The sequence below is a fragment of the Pongo abelii genome, chromosome 19, assembly GCF_028885655.2.
Source record: "Pongo abelii isolate AG06213 chromosome 19, NHGRI_mPonAbe1-v2.0_pri, whole genome shotgun sequence".
In the NCBI taxonomy this organism is placed as follows: Eukaryota; Metazoa; Chordata; class Mammalia; order Primates; family Hominidae; genus Pongo; species Pongo abelii.
This window is the reverse complement of record NC_072004.2, coordinates 51250663-51269872: the sequence shown is the minus strand read 5'-3', so window position 1 is coordinate 51269872 and position 19210 is coordinate 51250663. Positions and strand designations below refer to the sequence as shown.

The 19210-nt window shown below is 42.3% G+C and overlaps 1 protein-coding gene and 1 long non-coding RNA gene across 18 annotated transcripts in view; one reads left to right on the top strand and one right to left on the bottom strand.

Annotated features, from left to right (window-relative positions):
* Positions 1 to 19210, top strand: part of LOC112131566 (ribosomal protein S6 kinase beta-1-like) — a 252973-nt gene that overhangs the window by 81288 nt on the left and 152475 nt on the right. The window lies entirely within an intron of this gene.
* Positions 1 to 19210, bottom strand: part of LOC134760560 (uncharacterized) — a 52945-nt gene that overhangs the window by 19758 nt on the left and 13977 nt on the right. For both annotated transcript variants that reach the window (XR_010138272.1, XR_010138273.1), the window contains exon 2: positions 2015 to 2241. This is a non-coding gene — a long non-coding RNA (uncharacterized LOC134760560). The remainder of the gene's footprint in view (positions 1 to 2014; positions 2242 to 19210) is intronic.

Below are 19210 nucleotides of genomic sequence, written 5' to 3'. Positions count from 1 at the left end.
CTTCTGGTTTCAAGCAATTCTTCTGCCTCAGCCTCCCGAGTAGCTGGGATTACAGGCATGAACCACCATAACTGGCTAATTTTTGTATTTTTAGTAGAGATGGGGTTTCACCACGTTGGCCAGTCTGGTCTCGAACTCTCGACCTTGTGATCCACCCGCCTCGGCCTCCCAAAGTGCTGGGATTATAGGCATGAGCCACTGTGCCTGGCAATTTTTTTTTTTTTTTTTTTGGTAGAGATGGGGTTTTGCTATGTTGCCCAGGCTGATCTTGAACCCCTGAGCACAAGCAATCCACCCGCCTTGGCCTCCTAAAGTGCTGGGATTACAGGCATGAGCTACTGCACCTGGCCGAAAGTTTTAATAATCACACTACAACCTCTTGCCACGGGTTTTATCAGGTGTTTATTGTAAGCTGGCTGTTGGGTGAAACAGCTGCATAATCCCATTTCAGAATCTGCTTCTCATGATAACTCCTGATACCAACTGTCATAAATTAGGTTCCCTGGGAAACAGACTCTGAGTCTGAGATCTACTGAGTCACGTGGGAAATTTATTTGGGAGTGCTTTAGGAACAGGGTTGCCAGATAAAATATAGCATGCCCAGTTAAGTTTGCATTTCAGATAAAGAGTGCAATATTTGGGACATGTTTATATTAAAAGTTATTCTTGTTTGTCGGAAATTCAAATTTCACTGGGCGTTTGGTGTTTATATTTGCCAAATCTGGCAACTTCTGTCTAAAGAACAACACCTATGAGAAGTGAGGAAGGCAAGCTTGTGGAGGGGGAGATGTTGAAGCAGTTGGAGGAGAGGCTTCAGCTGAGTCTGTGGTGAGGTCTATAGGTTGGAGAGCCCTTCAAAGCTGCCCTGGGCCAGGCGCAGTGACTTACACCTGTAATCCCAGCACTTTGGGAGGCCGAGGCGATGGATCACCTGATGTCAGAAGTCCAAGACCAGCCTGGCCAACATGGTGAAACCCCATCTCTACTAAAAATACAAAAATTAGCTGGGCATGGTGGTGGGTGCCCGTATTCCCAGCTACTCAGGAGGCTGAGGCAGGAGAATCACTTGAACCCAGGAGGCGGAGGTTGCAGTAAGATGAGATCGTGCCACACTGCACTCCAGTCTGGCAACAGAGTAAGACTCCATCTTGAAAAAAAAAATTAAAATTAAAACAAATAATAAAGCTGCCCTGCCTTGAGGAAGGGGGGCTAGGACTTCATTTCCGCACATCATCCAGCCATTGAATGGAGGCTGCCTCATATCAGGGAACATGATATTGCCTGAGATAGCTCTCTTCTTAGAGAGGTATTCATCTGAGGGCTTTCATCTGCCAACACCCCCAGCAGACTGGGAAATGATTGCCTCAGTCCCAATATGGGGAAATCCCGATCTGACCATTGCATCAGTACACCTACTGAACCAGAATCTGCATTTTAACAACATCTCCATGTGATGTTTATGCACATTAAAGTTTCAGAAGCATTGGTTTAAGGCTGATTCTCCAACTTCTGTGTGCATCAGAATCGCCTGGAGGGCTTAAGCCTCAGCTTTCTGAGCCCCAACCCTGGAGTTGCTCATTCTGTAGGTCTAGAGTAAAGTCCAAGGATCTGCATTTTTTAAAAATTCCTGGCCGGGCTCGGTGGCTCACGCTTTAATCCCAGCACTTTGGGAAGCCGAGGTAGGTGGATCACTTGAGATCAGGAGTTCGACACAGCCTGGCCAACATGGTGAAACCCTGTCTCTACTAAAAATACAAAAATTCGCCGGGCATGGTGGTGCATACCTGTAATCCCAGCTACTTGGGAGGCCGAGGCAGGAGAATCACTTGAACCTGGGAGGCAGAGGTTGCAGTAAGCCAAGATCACACCATTGCACTCCAGCCTGGGTGACAGAACGAGACTCTGTCTCAAAAAAAAAAAAAAAAAAAAAAATCCCCAAGTGATACTGAGCTGCTGCTGGTTCACATATTACACTTGAAGAATGACTGGCTCCAAATATACAGACATCTAATACCTTATAACCTGGAGGCAGGTGGCTACTGCAGCTGGTTGAGCTCCTCTACAACGCCATCAAGGACACAGGCTTTTCCTTTATGCTCTACCATCATTAGCATATTAGCCCTTTGTCTTCCTGCTGGTCATTTCTGGTTTCAAGATGGCTGCCATAGCTCCGGTTTTCACATCGTGGTCAAGGCATGAGGGACGGCAACAGGCGAGCACCAGCTGTGAATTATTTCTTTTCTGAAGAAATAAAAGTATTTTTGGAAGTCCCTCACTCCTGCAGGTTCTTTTTTTAATTTCATAAATCCATATCATTTTAATTATTTCAGAAGCATGTGTGATATATTCACAAAGTTAATTTAGAGAGGACAAGACCAACCTATATCTTCACTAAAAACTTCTCAAAAACTCCGAAAAATACCCTTCACAACCGCCACTCATTCCTAGGAAAGGAAAGGAAATGAAATAAATCCAATCCCAAGTGAGGAATAATCAAATATGATTATTTATATGTGTATTTATATATAAATACATGTATTTCAGTAAAGGTGCCCAAATCTGACTAACTTCTCCTTCAACTCTATCATTTGAAAAGAAACCAGGTCAGCACGGTGGCTCACACCTGTAATCCCAGCACGTTGGGAGGCTGAGGTAGGTCAATCACCTGAGGTCGGGAGTTCAAGACCAGCCTGGCCAACATGGTGAAACCCCATCTCTACTAAAAATACAAAAAATTAGCCAAGCATGGTGGCACATGCCTGTAATCCCAGGTACTTGGGAGGCTGAGGCAGGAGAACTGCTTGAACCTAGGAGGTGGAGCTTGCAGTGAGCGGAGATCATGCCATTGCACTCCAGCTTGGGCAACAGAGTGAGAATCTGCCTCAAAAAAGAAAAAAAAGAAAGAAACCAAAAAAACAGATCTCAATGGTTTTTTTGTTTGTTTTTGAGATGGAGTCTTGCTCTGTCGCCTAGGCTGGAGTGCAGTGGCACCATCTCAGCTCACTGCAAGCTCTGCCTCCTGGGTTCACGCCATTCTCCTGCCTCAGCCTCCTGAGTAGCTGGGACTACAGGCGCCCGCCACCACGCCTGGCTATTTTGTTTTTGTATTTTTAGTACAGACAGGGTTTCACCATGTTAGCCAGGATCGTCTCGATCTACTGACCTCATGATCCACCTGCCTCGGCCTCCCAAAGTGCTCTGATTACAGGTGTGAGCCATCGTGCCCGGCTATCTCCATGGTTTTTTACAAGAATTTTTTGCTTAGGGTTTTGTTTTCTGCTATTTTTTTTCTTAAAGGAACGAGGTTTGCAGGTTTATTTTTATATGTCACTGTCCAGAACAGAGTACATGACAACCCTCGTTGCAAGGGAATCTGGGAAGATGAGGTCTAGTCTTCTGAACTTTATAGTAAGACATGGCAAGTGAGAAGAGAGTTGAGAATGGCTGCTAAGTTAACCACAAACATTTTATCTCAAGCTGTGGAGGTAATCAATACCAGAAACCTTTAAAAAAGAAGTTGGTTGTGGGGAGTGGGACTGTGTGTGGAAAGTGGAGGGGTGGGACACTGGTTTTTTCATAGCAATATCTTCTATACAATTTGATTTATTAGCATGTTCATTATAAAACCCACCACTCCACTCTTTCTCATACTCCACCTTAGCAAAGCTTGTTGGCTCAACCTTCAAAAGATTTCTAGGGCTGGTCACGGTGGCTCACACCTATAATCCCAGCACTTTTGAAGGCCAAGGCAGGTGGATGAGGTCAGGAGTTTGTGACCAGCCTGGCCAACTGGTGAAACCCTGTCTCTACTAAAAATACAAAAGTTAGCTGGGCGTGGTGGCACATGCCTGTAATCCCAGCTACTCGAGAGGCTAAGGTAGGAGAATCACTTGAACCCGGGAAGTGGAGGTTGCAGTGAGCCAAGATCTCACCACTGCACTCCAGCCTGGGTGGCTGAGTGAGACTCTGTCTAAAACTCTGTCTAAAAAAAAAAAAAATTCTAGAATTTATAACATCCTGTCATCTCCACTACCACCATCATCATCACTGCTTCTGTCCTTGGCCTGCTAGAATTCATAATTAACAGAGCAGTCAGTGCTCCTTTAAAAAATCTCTCTTCTGGGCTAGGCATGGTGGTTCATGCCTATATTCCCAGCATTTTGGGACTCTGAGGAAGGAGAATCACTGGAGGCCAGAAGTTCAAGATCAGCCTGGGCGACATGGCAAGACCACCCCCCCCACCACCACCCTGCATCTGTACAAAAAATAAGAAAAATGTAGCTGAGTGTGGTGGCATGCACTTTAGTCCCAGCTACTCAGGAGTCTGAGGCTGGAGGATTGCCTAAGACCAGGAGTTCAAGGCTCTGCAGTGAACTGTGAACACAACACTGCACTCCAGCCTGGAAAACAGAGACCCTGTCTCAAAAAACAAAAAAAGAAACAAAAACCCTTCTGTGCTCAAAACCCTCCAATTGCTTCCCCCTCTCGATAAGGTTAAAATAAAAATCTTTGCAGTGGCCTGCAAGTCCTCCATGACCTTCTGACCTCATTTTTTTTTTTTTTTTTTTTTGAGATGGAGTTTCGCTCTTGTTGCCCAGGCTGGAGTGCAATGGCACAATCTTGGCTCACCACAACCTCTGCCTCCCAGGTTCAAGCGATTGTCCTACCTCAGCCTCCCAAGTAGCTAGGATTACAGGCATATGTCACCACGCCTGGCTAATTTTTTGTATTTTTAGTAGAAATGGGGTTTCTCCATGTTGGTCAGGCTGGTCTCGAACTCCTGACCTCAGGTGATCTGCCCGCCTCAGCCTCCCAAAGTGCTGGGATTACAGGCGTGAGCCACCGCGCCCGGCAATCTTTTTTTTTTTATTTTTCATAGAGATGGGGGTGTCACTATGTTGCCCAGGCTCGTCCTGTACTCTTCGGTTGAAGCGATCCTCCTGCCTCAGCCTCCCCAAGTCGGCCTCCCAAAGTGCTGGGATTACAGGCATGAGCCACCGCACACCACACCCGGCCCATAGATTTCTTTTTAAAGGTAAACATATGTATTAGAGTTCTTCAGAGATGCAGAACCAAAATAATGCAGAACCAATAGGATATGTATACAGCTGCATGTGTACATCTGCATTCTATTGGTTCTTTATCTCCGAAGAAGAGATGTGTGAGAGAGAGAGAGAGAGAGAGAGAGAGATTTTAAGGAAACAGTTCACATGATACTAGGGGCTGGTAAAACTGAAATATGTAGGGCAAGCAGCAGCCTGCAATTTCAGTGAAGAATTGGTGTTGCATTGCAGTCTTGAGTCCAAATTCCTGAGGGCAGTAGGCTGGAAATCAGGTAGGGATTCTATGTTGCAGTCCTGAGGAAAATTCTTCTTCAGAAAACCTCGGTGTTTGCCTTCACTTGCTTAGATAAAGCCCACTCACATTACAGAGCGCAGCCTGCTGTCCTCCAAGCCCACTAACTGTAACTGTCACTCACACATGAAAAACACCTTCACAGCAACGTCTAGGCTGGCATTTGACCAATTGACTGGGTACCATACTCCAGCTGGGTTCCAGGTTGACACATACAATTAATCCTCACAGCACAGAAAAGAAAAAGAAAGAAAGCTACACAATTCCTATTCTTTTTTTTTTTTCTTTTTCGAGATGGATTCACACTCTGTTGCCCAGGCTAGAGTGCAGTGGTGCGATCTTGGCTCACGGCAACCTCTGCCTCCCGGGTTCAAGCGATTCTCCTGCCTCAGCCTCCCGAGTAGCTGGGATTACAGGTACCCACCGCCATGCCGGGCTAAGTTTTTGTGTTTTTAATAGAGACAGGGTTTCGCCATGTTGCCCAGGCTGGTCTCAAACTCCTGACCTTAGGCAATCCACTTGCCTCGGCCTCCCAAAGTGCTGGGATTACAGGCATGATCCACCATGCCCGGCTAACTTTTTGTGTTAAAAACACAAAAACTAGTAAAAGTAGAGACGGGGTTTCACCATGTTGGCCAGGCTGGTCTCTAACTCCTGACCTCAAATGAACCACCCGCCTTGGCCTCCCAAAGTGCTAGCATTACAGGCGTGAGCCACCACGCCTGGCCCACAATCTCTATTCTTGAGGGGTGATGGGAAAGACAGTAGGAAATACAGATGAATGTAACAAATGCCATGTTACAGAAGCACAAGGAAAGTTCTGTGGAAAGGTAGAGTTTTTGGTGGGGGGCCAGCTGGGAAGACTTCATAAGGAAGCGGTCTTTGAGTTCAGTCTTGCAGGACACACGGAATTTCGATAGGAGGAAAGGGCCTTTTTCAGACTACTGAAACCTAGAGCCTGAAAATGCTCGGCACATTTGGTAAATGGCCAAAAGTCTTCAGGAAGCAAACTCTTGCTACCATAGCATCTGCTTCCTGTACCTCCAATTCAATGCTAACATTATGCTGCCTTGATTTGCTCATTATATTTATTTTCCCATGTATAAGTCTTCATTCTCCATTCTTGAGAACAGGCATATTACACTTCTTTTTTATCTCTAATAGTTCCCAGATCATAGAAAATACTTAAAATTGTATCTAACTAAAGTATGTGGCTGAGGTGAACTTGCCTGTCCACAGTCCTGTCTTCTGATATAACTTTTCCTTGCACACTGCTGTTCTTCTGGATAAGTCTGTGTAGTTTAAGTCTACTTGAGCCCTATCATGGGATCAGGAGTGGGCACATGATACAGCTTTATCCAGTCGCTCTTAGAAATAGGGGCAGGCTCTGCTATATAGTCTAGGCTCCGCTATATAGTCTAGGCTCCTTCTGTGGCAAACAATAGCAACCAATTCACACAGACTTAAGAAATAAAGGGGATTACTGCACAAAGAAATCAGAAATGACACAAACAAATGGAAAAACACTCCATGCTTATGGATAAGAATAATCAATTTCGTGAAAATGGCCATACTGCCTAAAGCAATTTATAGATTCAATGCTATTCCCATTAAACTACCATTGACATTCCTCACAGAATTAGAAAAAACTATTTTAAAATTCATATGGGGCCGGGCGCGGTGGCTCACGCCTGTAATCCCAGCACTTTGGGAGGCCGAGGCAGGTGGATCAGGAGGTTAGGAGATCGAGACCATCCTGGCTAACACGGTGAAACCCCGTCTCTACGAAAAATACAAAAAAATTAGTCTGGCGTGGTGGAGGGCACCTGTAGTCCCAGCTACTCGGGAGGCTGAGGCAGGAGAATGGTGTGAGCCCAGGAGGTGGAGCTTGCAGTGAGCCAAGATTGCGCCAGTGCACTCCAGCCTGGGCGACAGAGTGAGACTCCGTTTCAAAAAATAAAATAAAATAAAATGAAATAAAATAAAAAAAAATAAAAGTCATATGGAACCAAAACAGAGCCTGAATAGCCAAGACAATCCTAAGCAAAAAGAACAAAGCTGGAGGCATTACACTATCTGAGTTCAAATTATATTACAAGGCCACAGTAACCAAAACAGCCTGCTACTGGTACAAGAACAGACACATAGACTAATGGACTAGAACAGAGAACCCAGAAATAAGACCACATACCTACAATCATCTGATCTTTTTTTTTTTTTTTTTTTGAGATGGAGTGTCAGTCACCTGGGCTGGAGTGCAGTGGCGCGATCTTGGCTCACTGCAACCTCTGCATCCCGGGTTCAAGCTATTCTCCTGTCTCAGCCTCCCAAATACCTGAGACTACAGGCACGTGCCACTATGCAGGGCTAATTTTTTGTATTTTTAGTAGAGATGGGCTTTCACCATGTTAGCTGGGAGGGTCTCTATCTCCTGATCTCGTGATCCACCCGCCTTGGCCTCCCAAAGTGCTGGGATTACAGGCATGAGCCACCATGCCTGGCCAACCATCTGATTTTTGACAAACCTGACCTAAACAAGCAATGAGGAAAGGATTCTCTATTTAATAAGTGGTGCTGGGAGAACTGGCTAGCCATATACAGAAAATTGAAACTGGAACCCTTCCTTACACCATATACAAAAATCAACTCAAGATATATTAGGTGGGGCATGGTGGCTGTAATCCCAGAACTTTGGGAGGCTGAGGCAGGTGGATCATTTGAGGTCAGGAGTTCGAGACCAGCCTGGCCAACATGGTAAAACCCTGTCTCTACTGAGAATATAGAAATTAGCTGGGTGTGGTGGCAGGTACCTGTAATCTCATCTACTCAGGAGGCTAAGGCCGGAGAATCGCTTGAGCCTGTGAGGTAGAGGTTGTGGTAAACAGAGATTGCGCCACTGCACTCCAATCTGGGTGACAGAGTAAGACCCTGTCTCAAAAAAAAAAAAAAATATATATATATATATATATATATATATAGAGAGAGAGAGAGAGAGAGAGAGATTAAAGACTTAAATGTTAAACCCCAAACTATAAATACCCTACAAAAGGGCTGGGCATGATGGCTCACACCTGTAATCTCAGAAGCGGGCAGATCACCTGAGGTTGGGACTTCTAGACCACCCTGGCCAACATGGTGAAACCCCGTCCCTACTAAAAATACAAAATGAGCTGGGCATAGTGGCGTGTGCCTGTAATCTCAGCTACTCAGGAGGCTGAGGCAGGAAAATTGCTTGAAACCGGGAGGTGGAGGTTGCAGTAAGCCAAGATGGCACCACTGCACTCAAGGCTGGGTGACAAGAGTGAAACTCCGTCTCAAAAACAAACAGAAAAACCCTAGAAGAAAATCTAGACAATACTGCTCAGGACATAGGCACAAGCAAAGATTTCATGATGAAGACACCAAAGGCAATTGCAACAAAAGCAAAAATTAACAGATGGGCTCTAATTAAAGAACTTCTGCACAGCAAAAGAAACTATCATCAGAGTGAACAGACAACCTACAGAACGGGAGAAGATTTTTGCAATCTATCCTTCTGACAAAGGTCTAACATCAAGCATCCATAAGGTACTTACACAAATTTACAAGATAAAAACAAACAACCCCATTAAAAAGTGGGCAAAGGACATGAACAGACACTTCTTGAAAGAAGACATACATGTGGCCAACAAACATGAGAAAAAGCTCAACATCACTGATCATTAGAGAAATGCAAATCAAAACCACGATGAGATACCATCTCACACCATTCAGAATGGCTATTATTTGTTCGGTTGCATGCTCACTTTTTTGAGACAGAGTTTCACTGTTATTGTCCAGGCTGGAGTGCAATGGTGTGATCTTGGCTCACCACAACCTCCGCCTCCTGGATTGAAGTGATTCTCCTGCCTCAGCCTCCTAAGTAGCTGGGATTACAGGCATGCACCACCACGCCCAGCTAATTTTGTATTTCTAGTAGAGATGGGGTTTCTCCATGTTGGTCAGGCTAGTCTCGAACTCCCAACCTCAGGTGGTCTGCCTGCCTCAGCTTCCCAAAGTGCCAGGATTACAGACGTGAGCCACCACACCCAGCCGCAGAATGGCTATTATTAAAAAGTCAAAAAATAATGGATGCTGGGGAGGTTGTGGAAAAAGAGGAACACTTGTACGATGTTGCTGGGAGTATAAATTAGTTCAAACATTGTGGAAGACAGTGTGGTAATTCCCCAAAACCCTAGAGGCAGAAACACCACTTGACCCAGTAATTTCATTCCTGGGTATATATCCAAAGGAATATAAATCATTCTATTTCAAAGACACATGCACGTGTATGTTCGTTGCAGCACTATTCACAATAGCAAAGACATGGAATCAACCCAAATGCCCATCAATGATAGACTGGATAAAGAAAATATGGTGGCCAGACACGGTGGCTCATGCCTGTAATCCCAACACTTTGGGAGGCTGAGGCGGGCGGATCACCTGAGGTCACGAGTTCGAGACCAGCCTGACCAACATGGAGAAACCCCGTCTCTACTAAAAATACAAAATTAGCCGGGTGTGGTGGCACATGTCTGTAATCCCAGCTACTGGGGAGGCTGAGGCAGGGGAATCGCTTGAACACAGGAGGTGGAGGTTGTGGTGAGCCAAGATCATGTCATTGCATTCCAGCCTTGGCAACAAGAGTGAAACTCCGTCTCAAAAAAGAAAAAAAAGGTTATATACACACCATGGAATATTATGCACCATAAAAAGGAATGAGATCATGTCCTTTGCAGGGACGTGGATGGAACTGGAGACCATTATCCTCAGCAAAATAATGCAGGGACAGAAACCCAGACACCACATGTTCTCACTTATAAGTGGGAGCTGAACAATGAGAACACATGGACCCATGGGGGGGAACAAGACACACTGGGACCTGTTGGAGGGTGGAGGGTGGGAGGAGGGAGAGCATCAGGAAGAATAGCTAATGGATGCTGGGCTTAACGCCTAGGCGATGGGATGATCTGCAGTAAACCAACATGGCACACATTTACCTGTGTAACAAACCTGCATATCCTGCACATGTACCCCTGAACTTAAAAGTTGGAAAAAAAGAAAGAGGATTTATGGGCTCATCCAATGGCGGAGGATGCACAAAATTGTTGGGCTCATTCACACACACACACACACACACACACACACACACGCACACACAGTGAGGCATCTCTAGGCTAATATATGTCAGTTTCCAACACAGAAAAAAGACAGAATTTCTCTTTCCTCACTGCTATAAATGTAGATCCTAGGGAAAGACTCTGATTGGCCTGCATTGGTCATATGTCCCTGCCTCTCACCAATCATTGAGGCCAAAGTGGTAGGGCATTATATTTGGCGATGCTGGAAATATGTCACCCTTTGTCCACTGTGATGGGAGTCCTGTGATTGCTGTCCACCCCAGAATCACATGGCTGGAGTGGAGAGGAAAAGAGGTGGAAGTAGATACTGGAGATAGTGGAAAGGGATGCCAGGCAGACAAAACAAATGTCTGTTACAAGTGCCAGGGAAGGGACTTAAGGAGTTTAGAGCAGAGAGAGAGAGAGTTCACTCTGAGGGTGCTCTGTGAGCAATTACTGGAAGAGGGACTTTGGACCTGAACATTACAAGATACGATTTTAGGACACTGGGTGCAGTGGCTCATGTCTTCCAGTGCTTTGGGAGGCCAAGGCAGGAGGATTACTTGAGCTCAGGAGCTCAAGACTACATAGTGAGACCCGGTCTCTACAGAAAAAAAAAAAATAGTCAGGCATGGTGGCATATGCCTGTATGCTACTACTAGCTACTAAGGAGGCTGAAGTGGGAGGATCACTTGAGCCCAGGAGGCTGAGGCTGCAGTGAGTCGAGATTGCACCACTGCACTCCTGTCTGGGCAATAGAGCAAGACCCTGTCTCAATAAACAAATAAATAAAACATGATGAGTATATACTAGACAATTTCGCTTATATAAAATCCTAGAAAGGGATTTTTTTTTAATGAGCAGTGTGATTGCCTCTGAAAAGTGAGAACAGTGATTAAAAGGGGCATGAACAGATTTACTGTGTGATAGTAACGTTCCACATCTTGAGAGAGATTTGGGTTACACATGTGTAAACATTTGTTAAATCTCAAAGGATACACTTATAATTTGTGCGTTACTGATGTCAATTTAACCTTAACACCTCACACATACAGAACTACAAGCAAATATTGAACTCTACTTAAGGGCAAAGTATAGCAAACATCTGCATCTTACTTTAAAAAATACCAAAAATAAGATTGAAGAATAGATATATACATAGGTATTTGATGAAAGACATAAGGCAAAATGTTGACAATTGCAGAATCCAGATACTGGGTATATGAGTATTTACAGTTCTTTCAATTGTTCTGTATGTTTTAAAATCTCATTTAAAAAGGCTTTGGGAAGAGGCAAGTCAGGAGAAGGGGTGCAGGCCTGGTCAAGAATGGAAAAAAAAAAAAAACAACTCAGAATAGCATTGATGTGAGGGCAGAAAGGAGTGGTCAGGATTTCCCAGGGGGAATGATGGCTCAGTTAGGGTTCTATTGCCCTTATGTGTAAGGAAGTCAGTCAGTATGTGTCCCAGAAGTTCTCCAGCCAACAATCACCCCCAGCCAGCTTGATCACCCCTATCGAATTGGACATCTAGGAAAGAATGGTTCTATCACATCTGCATCTCCTGATGGGGAGTGCCTCCTCCATCAGACCAGAGGTTCCTCCAGGGCAGGGACTTAGTCCCCCACATCACACTAGGAGTTTACTTTAAGCAGGACTGAGGTCTCCCCCATTACACTAGAAGCACCCTTAGGATAAAGGCTATGTCTTTCCCGTCAACTTCGGAGCTTCCTCAGGACAGGACTAATTCCATCATCAGAAGGCTCCTCTGGATGTATCTGCCATCTGGTAGGGGCTTCTCAGAGGGCTGGCAATAGTTTATCTGTGAGTCCCCCATGACTCCCACATGGACTCTGCAGGCTGAATGCACTTAGAGAGAGTGAGGGAAAAGGGATTGACAGTACCCAAACAGGAGCACTCTATCTTCAATCATCCCAGGAGCTGACACTTATATGGGTTTCACATTTAGCCAGGAAAAAGCAGCATTAATTCACTGTGGTGACTGAGATTTTACACATCCTAACATGAAGAAATTCTAACATGAGGTTCTCCCAGCAACTGTAGCTGGGCAACATAACCCCCAGGCACTTGCAGGAGGTCGCAGCATTCAACAGCTCACTGGGCAGGGGAGAGCACAGCTGCCTTCACACACCTGGGTCCACTGGAAGTGAGGATGCGTGGCACCCAGAGATCAGGGAATGGGAGACAGTGCTGAGGACCCAGGAGAAAATGCCTACCATCCCGGTTTTCCAGGTTTCTGTGTGAGGGATGGTTCAAGCAAAATAAAGTGAATCGTATGGAGACGTGTAAGCAGGAGATGAGAGAAGAAGAGCCAAAAGTGTGTTCTCTACTTTCCCACTTTAGAGCACACCATAGGATAAATAGTGCCTCTCTCCCATATCTTTCTTTCTCTCCCATCTCTCTCTCTCTCTTTCTCTCTCTCATATGCATACACAGATGCACAGCTTAAAGTATGACTCATGTTCACAAGAGTAAGTTCCTTAGCAACTGATGACACATTTCCAAGATGTTGGATGATTAAACACCTAGAGTTGACACCTGGCTGAGAAATGGAACAAACTTGGTTATTATATGGGATATGAGATATATTTATCTCCCACCCTTCAAGCCAGTTTCCCATGGGCCCCCCTTCTCACCAGACCCTTATAAGTTTGACTAACTTCCAGATTCTCTTTAAGACTCAAGTCCTATCATGATAACACAGCTTGTTTTTATTATTCTGGGTAAGGTGGAGAGGGGGCCATCAAGCCAGGCCATGAGGATTAATCACTCATCTTTTCTGTCAGATTTTTTCAAAGGGTCATCGTATGTTCCTTCCAATGACTGTAGACTAGATAACTTAAAGGCTTTTTTTTTTTTTTACCTAAAAACATCCAACTTCTGCTAAAAGAAACTTAAATACATCTCTTGGCTCAACCCAAGTAAGAGAAATATATAGTAATCCCACCTATCTCTCAAAATGTATTAAAACTAGGATGCGGAATAGTAGGCAGGAAGGCAATTCAACATGCAGGTGTTGGAGCAAGACAAGAACACCTACTTTCACCACTACTATTCATCATTGTACTACTAGAGCAATGAGACAAGAAAAATAGTCACCCAATTGGAAAGCATGAAGTAAAACAATCTCTATTCATAGAAGATATAATCCTATATATAAAAATCCCAAAGACTCTACAAGAGCATTATGAGAGCTAATAAAAGAATTAAAAATGTTGAAGGTATAAGATCAATATGCAAAAATCAGTTGTGTTTCTATACATCTGCAATGAAGACAGGGAAATTAAGAAGGCAATACCATTCACAATAGCATCTAAAACAATAACACTTCTAGGCATAAATTTAACCAAGGAGGTGAAAGACATCCACAGTGAACTCCAGAAAACATTGTTAAAAGAAATTAAAGAAGACCTAAATAAATAAATGGAAAAGCAACCCATGCTTATGGTTAGGAAGACAATATTGTGAAATCGCCTACACTACTTGAAATGATCTTCAGATTCAATACACCATCCCTATCAAAAACATCCAACAGACATCTTTTCTTTATTACTATTTTTTGCAGAAATGAAAAAGCCAATCCTCAAATTCACATGGAATTGCAAGGGACCTTGAATAGATAAAATAATATTGATGGAAAACAAAATAGGAAGGGTTGCACTTTCCAATCTCAAAACTTACTGCAAAGCTACAGTAATCAAAGGAATGTGGTACTGGTATAAGGATTGTCATATAGGCCCACAGAATAGAACTGAAAGTCCAGAAAATAAACTCATATTTCTACGGCCAATTGATTTTTTTACAGGGTGCCAAGTCTTTTCAATAAAGAAAAAAGAGTCTCTTTAACAAGTGGTGCTAGAACAACTGGATTTCCACATGCAAAAGAAAAGTTGGACCCCTATCTCATAGAACATACAAAAATTAACTCTAAGTAGATCAAGAACTTAAATACAATAAAAATATAAAATTCTTGGAAGAAAACATAAGGAAAAACCTTGGACTTGGCAATGGATTCACGGGTATGATACCAAAAGCATAAGCAATAGAAGAAAAAAAAATACATTGGACTTCATCAAAGTTAAAAATAGTTGTGCATTAAAAGACATTATCAAGAAAGTGAAGACAATCTACTAAATGTAAGAAAATATTTGCATATCATTTGATAAAGTCTTGCTATCCAGAATACATAAAGAATTCCTACACTCAATAATAAAAAGCCAAATGATCCAATTTAAAAATGGACAAAATATTTGAAGAGACTTTTCTCTAGAGAGCATATACAAATAACCAATAAGGACATGAAAATGTGCTCAGTATCACTAGTCATCAGGCAAATGCAAATTGAAACCACAGTAATGTACCACTGTACAAATATCACGATGGCAATAATAAAAAATAGTAGTGGAAAATAGCAAGTGTGGTTGAAAATGTGGAGCAATTGGAACCCTCATGCATTGCTGGAAAGAATGTAAAGTGGTGCAAACTTTGCAGCAAACACTATATTGGTTCCTCAGAAAAGCTAAACACAAAATAACCATACAATCCAACAACTTCACTACTAGGTATACACCCAAAAGATGGAAACAACCTAAGTCTATCAACAGATAAATAGATAAGCAAAATGTGGTATAAACAGGCAATGTTAATATGACTCATCCATAAAAGGAAATGAAGTTCTGGTATATACTACAACAAGGATCAACCGTGGAAAAATTACTCTAAGTGAAATAAGCCAGACACAAAAGAATAAATACTATATGGTTCCATTAATTTGAAATATCTATAATAGGTAAATTTGCAGGACAAAAAGTAGATCAGAGGTTGCCAAGGGCTGAGTGAAGGAGAAAATGAGAAGTCATTGCCTAATGGTAGAGAGTTTCTGTTGGGATGTTGGTTATAGATAGTGATACTTGCACAACACTGTGAATGTAATTGATGCCACTAAATCATACACTTAAAATGGTTAAAGTCACAAATTTTAAATTTTTGCCACAGTTACTATATGTTGCCACACACAAAAAAATGTAGTGACAAGCATTCCCTATGGATAGTTGCTGATATCAGTGCTTCCACTGATAGGAATATTAAACCCAAGAGTGGTGGTAAGGTAGAGAAACTGAGCCAGGGCTCCCACCTTAATCTGGGTTCTCAAAAAGGTTAAATTGGTTCCAGAACAATAACATTCCCCTGGTTCCCGAAGAAGCAAATAAGTCTTCTCTGGAAAAAAGCATCTATAAGTTAGGTTCCTCACATTCCCACACATCACGTGCACCAAAACATGAATTCACAATCTAAGATTACAACTGTATAGGGAAATAAACCACTATGAGTGAGAATCAGCAGAGGCAACCAACAATAAATTCAGGCTCTCAAGGGCTTCAAGTATTGGAGTTAATTATAGAATACAAGCTTCATAACAGCACACATTTTTATGTTTTGTTTACTGCTGATTATCAATCTCTATAACAGTAATTGGTATATAATAGGCACTAAACAAACATTTGATGAATAGTCAGACATAAAAATCAAATATGTATAAAATATTTAAAGAAATTTGAAAATCAGAATAATGAGCAAACAGTAATGGACCATAAAGATTACTGGAAATATTTATAAGAAGAACCAAATAGGAGCAAGGCATGGTGGCTTACACCTGTAATCCCAACACTCTGGGGGACGAAGGTGGGAAGATCTCTTGAGGCCAGCAGTTCAAGACCAGCCTGGGCAACAGAGCAAGACCCTGTCTCTAAAAAAGAACTAAATAGTACTTTTAGAAATGAAGGGGATATAATAAATTAGACACAGCTGAAGAGATAATTTAGTAGACTGGGCAATTAGTCTGAGGAAATTATTCAGAGAGATAAGATGCTGTAAAATAATGAAAGACAGATTAAGAGATATGGAAGACAGAATCAAAAGAGATCTAGCATGCATTTATCAGAGACCCAGATGGAAAGAATAGAGTATCAAAGAAAAGGCCCAGATGGAGAGAATAGAAAGAATCAAAGAAAGAAAATATATGAACAAAAATGACTGAAATTTTTCCACAAGTGATAGAAGAAATGTATCCAAAGTATAGGAAGCACCATACATATCATGTAGAATTTTTTTAAAAATTTGTATTTACACACATCATTGCAAAATTACAGGATACCAGAATGGTGTCCAGAAAGAAAAGAAATCAGATTCAAGAGCCAGAGAAAAAAGACAGATCATATATAACAGAGCTAGAGTTAGGCTGACAGTGGACTTCTCATAAACAACAGAAACCAGATGACAGTGGAGTGTCTTTAAAATGTCAAAAAAAAAAATCATCAATATAGAAATGTGTATCCTGCAAAACTGTCTTTCAAAAGCAAACGTGCAATAAATATATCTGTAGATAAACAAAATCTGAGATAATTTACCACCAACAGAACTTCACCAAATGGACTTCTCAAAGATCTACTTCCGGAAAAAAGAAAATGATTCCAGAAGGAAAACCTCAAATGCATAGTAGAAAGGGGAGCAAAGAAATTGGCAAAGATAAACATTAGTAAATAAATCGGTAAATTAAAACATTGTCTGTTAGGAGTAATTACTATTATAATGTCCAATGTTGAGATTAAAACAAAAGACAGACCAAAAGGACTGAAAAAAATAGCAATTCTCTTCTGTCGGCTGTCTGAAGTGAAGAAGGTCAACACTATTGCTGTGTATGTAGCTGAAACTTCAGAAGCTGAGAAAAACATCAGTTTGAGTGACTAACTCTGAGCCTGTTTCTCTGTGAGGGAGCCCATAATGGACATTATATTCATATCTCTTCACTGGACTGTGGTGAAGTTCGCCTTTAAAAATTTCAGCTTCTAGATGGGCCTCTTGCTCCACTCAAAATTCCTGACTTAAGACATCATCTGAACATGTTTAATAATAAATCTAATTGTGTATATTGGCCCTCTATACTGACCACTTTTGCATTGTGCTTTTTATTGATACATGTGTTTTACTTCCAAACCTTCCTTTTTGAAAATTAACAAAAATTTAACCTTTTAAAGTACTTTAAAAATAATAAAAGTATATCTACTTCTATGAGGTGATATACATGCTATGTACTCCTAACCAAAGTGTGGTCTACTGACCACCCACATCACATTCACCTGGGTCACTTGTTAAAAACACCACTATATCCCTGATAAATCAGAATCTCTGCAGTTGGGAACCAGCAACAAGCATGTTAAAAAAAAAAACAAAAAAAAACCTCCTTCAATTATGCTTCCAGCTAAAAAATTTGAGACCCATAACCATAGGTGATAAAGGAGAGAATACCATTAGGAGTAGAGAAGAGACAGTAAAGAGGTGAAATTAGTCCTTGAGAGGCAGCTTTGGGTACACATCTCTCACCACCAGAGCTGTTAAAGACTTGGTGGAGATCTCACTACGAAATGAGCTCACCTGTTCTTAGTGCCACTTCTCTCCCTACCCATCTCAAACCCCTTTCCCCAACACACACACACACACACAAATGTATAATTTATTCTGCAATGTTAAGAGAAGACCAAAACTATAAGAAAGCAAACAACTATTCATAGACAGCACCTGCAAAATGAATAACAACAATAGCCACATTGGGGGAAGGGGTGTAGATTGTGTAAGTCCTTGGATTTTATTCTTAAGTAAGATAAAAGTTATTGGTTAGTTTTGAAGAGGTAAAATGTGAACCATCTTATGTATTTATAGAACCACTTTGGGGACAAGGAGAGAAGCAGAAATCAGTTAGGAGGCTAATGAAATCACCAGGTGAGAGGTGATGGTGGATGCACCCAGGATGCAGCAGTGGAAGTGGTAAGAAGTAGGTAGATTCCGAACATGTTTTGTAAATAAAGACAATACGATTTTTTAACAGAATAAAACTAGTGTGTGTGAGAAGGAGAGGAGTTGAGGATGACATCAAGAATTTTAGCCTGAGCAAAGGATGGATGGAGTTGACACTTACGGAGATGGGAAAGACTGTGGGAGAAGCGTGGTTAGAAGAGGGAATATCAAGAGTTTCTTTAGGGATGTGTTAAGTTCGATTTAAGATGTCTAAGAGGAGATGCTGGGTAGGCAGCATCTGGTATACAAGAGTAGGCAGCTGGGGATATGAGTGAGTCTGGAGTCAGGTATGTGTCAGAGATTATAGATAAAGGAATGTTCAGATATTTGTCCAAGGTCACACAGTGAGAAAGTGGCAGAACCCAGAACTCAGTCCTGCAGCATCCGACATCAAGGCCCGGGTTCTTAACCTCTATGTTATGCTGCTTCTCCAGGAACCCAAGGTGAACCAAGACCTAGTTTCTGAGAGAAGAGAACAGAGTTGAAGTTTTCAAACTGCAGACCTATGGCCTCGGTGACTATAATTCTTCCTGTCCCAACCTGAGTAGTTTCTAGGTTACGACTTTGTCTTTACTCCCTTTCAGCGTGTACTTGCCTTTTGAAGAAATCATTTCCCAGGAAATGGGCACCCCATGTATTTCTGTGCATGTGGATAGAGTGGGAGGAAGGGAGAATTGTTGAGTTGTTGAGGGCTTTTTTCCCCTTTCTTTCTCTTCTTTTTTTTTTTTTTTTGGAAGCTGTCCAGGGGCTGTGTTGTTGCTGCTGGTGGTGGCACAGCAACTGCTACAATCACAGCTTTTTTGAACCAAAGAACTAATTTACTGCATGAATGATTTAGCTCAAAAGAA